At 38.2% G+C, this 6,259-nt stretch overlaps 1 pseudogene; it reads right to left on the reverse strand.

Moving 5' to 3' along the window:
• Positions 1–385: 385 nt before the first annotated feature.
• On the reverse strand, positions 386–5,936 carry LOC100595490 (annotated as a pseudogene).
• Positions 5,937–6,259: the final 323 nt, after the last annotated feature.

Raw genomic sequence — 6,259 nt, forward strand, 5'->3', positions numbered from 1 at the left:
AGATAAGATATCCACCACTTCATTATTCTACCCCAGGCTGGTTCAAATATACAACTAAGACAAGTGATTTACAGTGTGTACAAACTGAAAACATACTCTTGATTTTATTTACCTGAATGCAAAAACATAAAAAGTAGATTAAGTGGTGTCAGGGAATGGGGGAGGGTGAATGGAGAATAAGTGTTAATGTGTATGGGGATTCTTCTGGAAGTGTTAAAAGTGCACAGGCAGTAGAGAGCTCTGACGCCTGCACAAGTGTGATATACTAACAATATCTGAATTAAATACATTAGAACATGACTTGCACGGTAAGTGAATGAATCTCAACAAAACTAGTACAAAAAAAACTATTGATGTTCTAGTAAAGATTCCACAATAATTTATTAATTAAAATAACTTAATTAACAAATGTACACATTCAAGGTGGTTATCCCATTTATAACCATAAAGTAATTACATTCCATGAAGTTACAATGAGCTCACAGGCTCTCACACGTAGGGTCTTAGGACACTATTTGCCTCATATATGGGAGGTCACAATAAATCATCATGAAACCAACTTTTCATGTACAACCAAAGCAAAAGAAAGGCCTCAGAGGGGAAGACAAGGAGGAAGGAGGAAAATCATAGATCAGAGAACCTTTAGAAACATCAAAAAAACTCACAGATCCATTATCATAATCCAGAAACACCCCAACCCGACCCAGAGGCCTTTGCACATACTGAATTAAAGGTGGAGAGTTGGTGGAGAAACTACAGTGGTTGCTCCTTTTTGAGGAAATTTAAAAAATGTTTCATCAGAATCAATAACGATATTGGCATCTGCAGTCCTGAAATCTCTACAGACTCCCAGAATCCAGCTGGAGGAGAGAGTCACATCCACCTCCCAGAAATGCCTGCAGGAGGTGAATGCTTGCGCTCCCCACACAGCAAAGCTCTCCACTCTCTGGGGATCCATGGGAGCACTGAGATGGTCATCTCCAAATATCACATATCTCACATCCTCAGAAAGGCTTATATAGCAAGGAATCATTTCTGTGCTCAGAGCATTATCCACTGTCAAGGAAAAAATATTATATTAGTGAGTTCTATGTGAGACAGAGGCTCTGTGGCCCAATTATTCACTTCATTGCTCTTCTTCCAAGAAAATACAGAAAGAAGGAAGGCAAGAGAGTTTAGCCCCATGCATCCATGAAGATGAAATGTTATTACACCTCTACGGCACATACAATTATGTATTATTCCTTAAAAAACAGAGAAAAAATGTGACCATATCACTGGGCGAAGTAATGATTTAATGTCTATCTCTGCCTAGTTTCTTTCAGGACATATCTAAAATGTTTTTTTTTTCTTCAGTAGAAAAATCTTGTATTATTTGTTTTAAGATCATCAAGAGGTAGACATCAATTTGCTGCGATGTGAGAATTATTGGAATGTTAAGTAATGCCTGTTATAGTCTCAAAACATAAAAAATTGGTAGAAATTGACACAAGTAAAATTTATAAGTTTCTGAAAAGAATACTCTGGCTTTACATATCTGTTTAGCTCCTGATTCAATCTACTCTGGGTTCCTGCCCTCTGCCTACTTAGACCTGCTCTCTAGAATGGGCCTAACATGGTTCAGCCACGTTCACAGATCCCTCACCTTTCACTTGTTACGAGATGTATCGATGGCATTAGAATTGTCCTGATTATGGATATTTAGTCATCTTTGTTGATCAAAATGTTCTGATTTTGTACATAATAAAGGTTACTTGTGAATGCATGTAAATGCACATAGAATAGAAACAATTAAACCAGTATGCCAAATCTAAGCCTTCAAAATGAATTAAATTGAATAAATAAGAATACTGATGCCACCATGAGAACTAGTGTCTTCAATAACACATGATCTGAATATCTTTGTCCTTCTATTCTGCCAGATAAAGTGTGTATCTTTCTTACATTTCATCAACTGTAGTCAGGAAATTGAGTTTTGATCATTGTAATATACTATGCAGGTAGAGAAGATGCACATGTTTGGAAAAGTATGTATTACCTACATGAAAACTAAAACTTAAATGGGAAAAGCCTCAACCAAGGACCCAATAAGGAAATAATTTGAGGCTAGACTGCCAAGCAGCTGGCTCTTACCTCTGAAGTTGTTGAGCATATCTAGGACTCCAGTAATGTGCCATGAAGTGAGCTCTGGGTTCACTGGCTGGGCTTTGCATCTGTGTCAAATCAGTCCTGCAAAAAAAAATGGCCTCAGCTATAGTTCCAGCCCAGAGTTAATCATTACAGTATACAAAGATATCACATTTTACATAAGATGTTTCCTCAGAATTCTGCCCGTTTTGTTAACTGGTTGTACATTTTATTGCCACACTCTAGGGGCCATAAGGATGTTACTTTTCTAAATTTTACTTCCATAAACACCCAATTTCGCCAGATATGATTATCCTCAGACATTATACAACTTCTAAAGTCATTAAAAGTCATTGCCCCCCTCTGCCCATCACACCCCCTGAGGGTAGGCAGAAATTCTTGGAATTTTCAGAGAGCAGAAAAACTCAGACAAAAAACCTTTGGGACCTCAGTCTGCAGCTGTCACTAACGCTAGTCAGTGTCTAACAGAGAATATTCATTGAGACAAAAGGCTTTAATCTTTGTGCAAATCAAAGGAGTCTAATTCCAGCCTGAGAACCCTGCTTGCTGAGGGTCCTGAGGCAACCATTTTCCTGAGGTCTTTCCTTGAACTGGGTGTACGGTGATGGAGGCAGGCCCGGGTCATTGATGCTTTTAGGACAAAACATCCCTCCTCAGCCCATCCTTAGGGAATCTCTCTCCTCCCTCTGTCTTTTTTTTTTTTTTAACCTCTGACCCCTCTAGAGTAGAAGATGTCTCTATGATTCCTCAGAGTAATTTTTGTATTAAGATCTGTGGGGTATGGCTGGTCAGGATGGATGGATCGGGAGAACAAACTTCCGAATGGCAAATTGTTTTATGTATATTTTAATTCATTACAAAATTTTTAAGATGAAAAAACTTTCCAGACCAAAAGAGAAGAAGACCTCAGCCTTCTTTTGAAACAAAATTGGAAACAGCCCCTGACAACGATGTTAGTACTCAAATGTATACATCCCTTCATTCACAAGAGAACAAATTTTTCAGATAATAGCATTGTTTTTAGTGTACTCACCTTGCTGATATATTTCCCACATCCTGCCAAAAAATAAAAGGTAATTGTAAATTATGAGAGATTTTTCCTTCTGCATCTTTTCTCATACTCTTGTTCCTTCTGTTTTGTGTTTTAATAATGTGTATCTTTTTTTTCCTGCTAAGGATCATTCAATCCTACATTAATTAACAGAACCTCAACTAAACAATAAAAAGCTTCATCAGTGGGCATTAAGAAGAAAGGAGCTCAGCAAGAGATGGTGGAGTAAAGCAAAGATATCTAGGTTTCCAGTGTCATTAATTTCCTAATCTTATTTCCAAGGAAAGCTCTGACCACACATGACAACTATTAAAACAAAACAGAGAACCATATGAGAAACAGAGTACATGGACATTGATGAGCAGCTTTGAGAAATCTTGCCCAGGCAAGTGGAAACCCCTCAATGTCTTCATCAAATCACTGCTCTCTGGGAGATCAGAGTGAGGAGGAACTAGGGCATGTAAATGGAGTATTATAACCTTCCCCTTCCCCTGGCCTAGAGTTCTAATGATTTTGGATGATCTCTCTGTGTGGATAGTACTCCAAATTATATTGAAGAGAACTTTATTATATGCTATCAGCTAAAATGGCAAAAATTTCCCAAAGATTACCAAAGTATGCAGTAATAAGTGAATGGAGAAACGTAATGGTGGAAGTCAGACAGCATGTGTCACTTAGCTTAGAGCAGTGACATATGCAGGTGATATTTGCATGTCCTGGCAGCACTGTCCAGCAAAGGCTTCCTGTCTCTGAGGATGGACCCTCCCTCCAAACCTGGAGCAGCTCCCCGTCAGGCATGCGGCATGTCTCCCACAGCTCTCTGTACATGTCTTTCCCTTCTAAATGTTGGGTCATTCTCACTTGACTGTCTTGTAGTTGTTGGAAAGCTCTTTTGCTTCTCTTTCCAGTGCCCGCAGATGCAGTTGCTCCTCCTCTTCGAGAAATATATGCATCCTTTGATAATGAATACTGATTATCCTCTTCCTTAATGACATATAGCTGCAGAGACGTTTGGTTAAAGGATTACATGTTCTCACTCTCAATAGAAAACTTCAAATAATTATATGCTAGGTGTAATCAAGCAACTTATAAACTTTCTGCCTCACTCTTGCAAGGAGTCTTGAACATTTGCTATCTTTTTCTGTCCATCTTTTTCAATGTTCCTATTCTCTCTCCCTTTTTAAATCTAACCTATATAAAGACTCCTGGTTTCTGTCACTGTGACACTTCTTCACAGTATTACTGAGTCAATTATTTCCTCTATTAATCTCTCTTTTAGGATTTTTCCGTGTCTGATTCGCCTACATGTTAAAAAACATTTAGCCATACACCGTATTATGCAGTATTTTTTTTACTTTTACCATATTTTTACTCTATATACTATTCTCTTTCTTTCACCTTCCTCACACCCAATCTTAGTGAAATGTTGTCTCATCTGCAGTGTCTGAAAAGGTTTATACCAACCTTCAAATTTGAACTAGAATACACATAATGCCGTTTATCCAATATACTAGAATTAATTTGGTAGCTTGTGTGGGCTTCTCTGTTTGCAACTCCTATTATATCAATTGAAATCACTACATTTTCTTGGGATGAAATCACTATCTTTCAACTGGTAGTTTGAATTTAGCTAAAAATGATAAGCTAACATTGTGTTTATTTGCATAAAAACAAAGAAAACATTTTCATTTTTACCTCTAACGAATGAAATTTGCTAGTTTCCTGATTTAGATTGTTTCGTGTCTCTTCATTGATTTTCCATAAATAGTCCATTTCCTTTCTAAGTTTCTCCTGCAAAAGAAGCAAGAAGCTTAGCAATAATGAAGACAGTATAGTAGATTTCATCCCCTTATCAATAAAAAAAAGGCTGTAATTGAAAGAAACATAAATTAAGTTAGAGTGGAGTGGTCAGATTTTTCCAAATTAAACACATTTGGTTCTAATAATTTGGATGTGAAAAGTGATAGAAACATAATAGAGAGTTTTAAAGGACCCTTCAGATAATATCATCAATTTTCTAAAACTGGCTTTTATATAATCTGACTTTGAACAGTGTTCTTGGTGCTGGCCACCTGCTCCACAGCTCCATTCTATATGTTTGAACAACGTTTCTAAGGAAACCTCCTTTAGTGAAGTCTCAACACAGCTATGATTAAAGTGCCAAATTAGTCAGCAACATTGAAAGGACACATTTATGTGTCATGATTGACATGGAATTATCACCACCTCCACCATCTGCATTCTCATCACCATCATTATCATAGGCCCTCATCGTTCTTATTTGGGATTCTACATAATTCAAACTGCCTTAGAGGCATCACGTACCCTGCATTCCTCAGCAGCCCATCCTTTTGGGCTGTGGCTGTGAGCCATGTGCTCTGGTGACTCAGAGCAGGGCCCACAGAGCAATCTCTTGTCAGCCTCACAGAAGCTCCTTAGTCTCCTCATGGAGCACACCGATATTGTCTGAGCTGTTGATGTTCTGAGGTCTGGTCTGTCTGGCTAGGGAAGCCAGCTTTTTGAGTGCCACACTGGTGTTGAAGTTGGGCTTCTCTGAGATTTTTCTGCACAAAGGGCAGTGAATTGGTTCTCTGCCTTCTTCTGAGCAGAGGCAGAGGCAGAGGCAGGGCCTGCAAAAGCTGTGCCCACAGTCAATGGTGACCGGGTCTATGAGGTATTTCATGCAAATGCAACAAATGAGCTCATTCTGGAAGACTCGCAGGGCATCTTAATCCATGTTTCTGAAAATTAAAAAAAAAAAAGTGAGAATTTCTTTCTCTTATTTTTATTTGCCCCGATGAAAAGGAAAAAAAGTCTGGTGGACAATTTTCCTTGTCTACTTGAGCTCTGTCCAATATGTCTAATAAGTTAGTTCCAGTACAAACTGAGACATAGTAAACACAAACATGCTGGATTTATAAATTTTCCCTCAATAGTCATCGAAGACTCAGTCCAGGACTCCCTGAGATACCAAGATCCTAAGATGTTCAAGTCTCTTATTAGTAAATGGTGTGGGACTTGTATGTAACCTAAACCCATCCTCCTGAATACTTTATGTCT

Source organism: Nomascus leucogenys, unplaced genomic scaffold (assembly GCF_006542625.1).
Source record: "Nomascus leucogenys isolate Asia unplaced genomic scaffold, Asia_NLE_v1 001035F_58655_qpd_obj, whole genome shotgun sequence".
Classification (NCBI taxonomy): Eukaryota; Metazoa; Chordata; class Mammalia; order Primates; family Hylobatidae; genus Nomascus; species Nomascus leucogenys.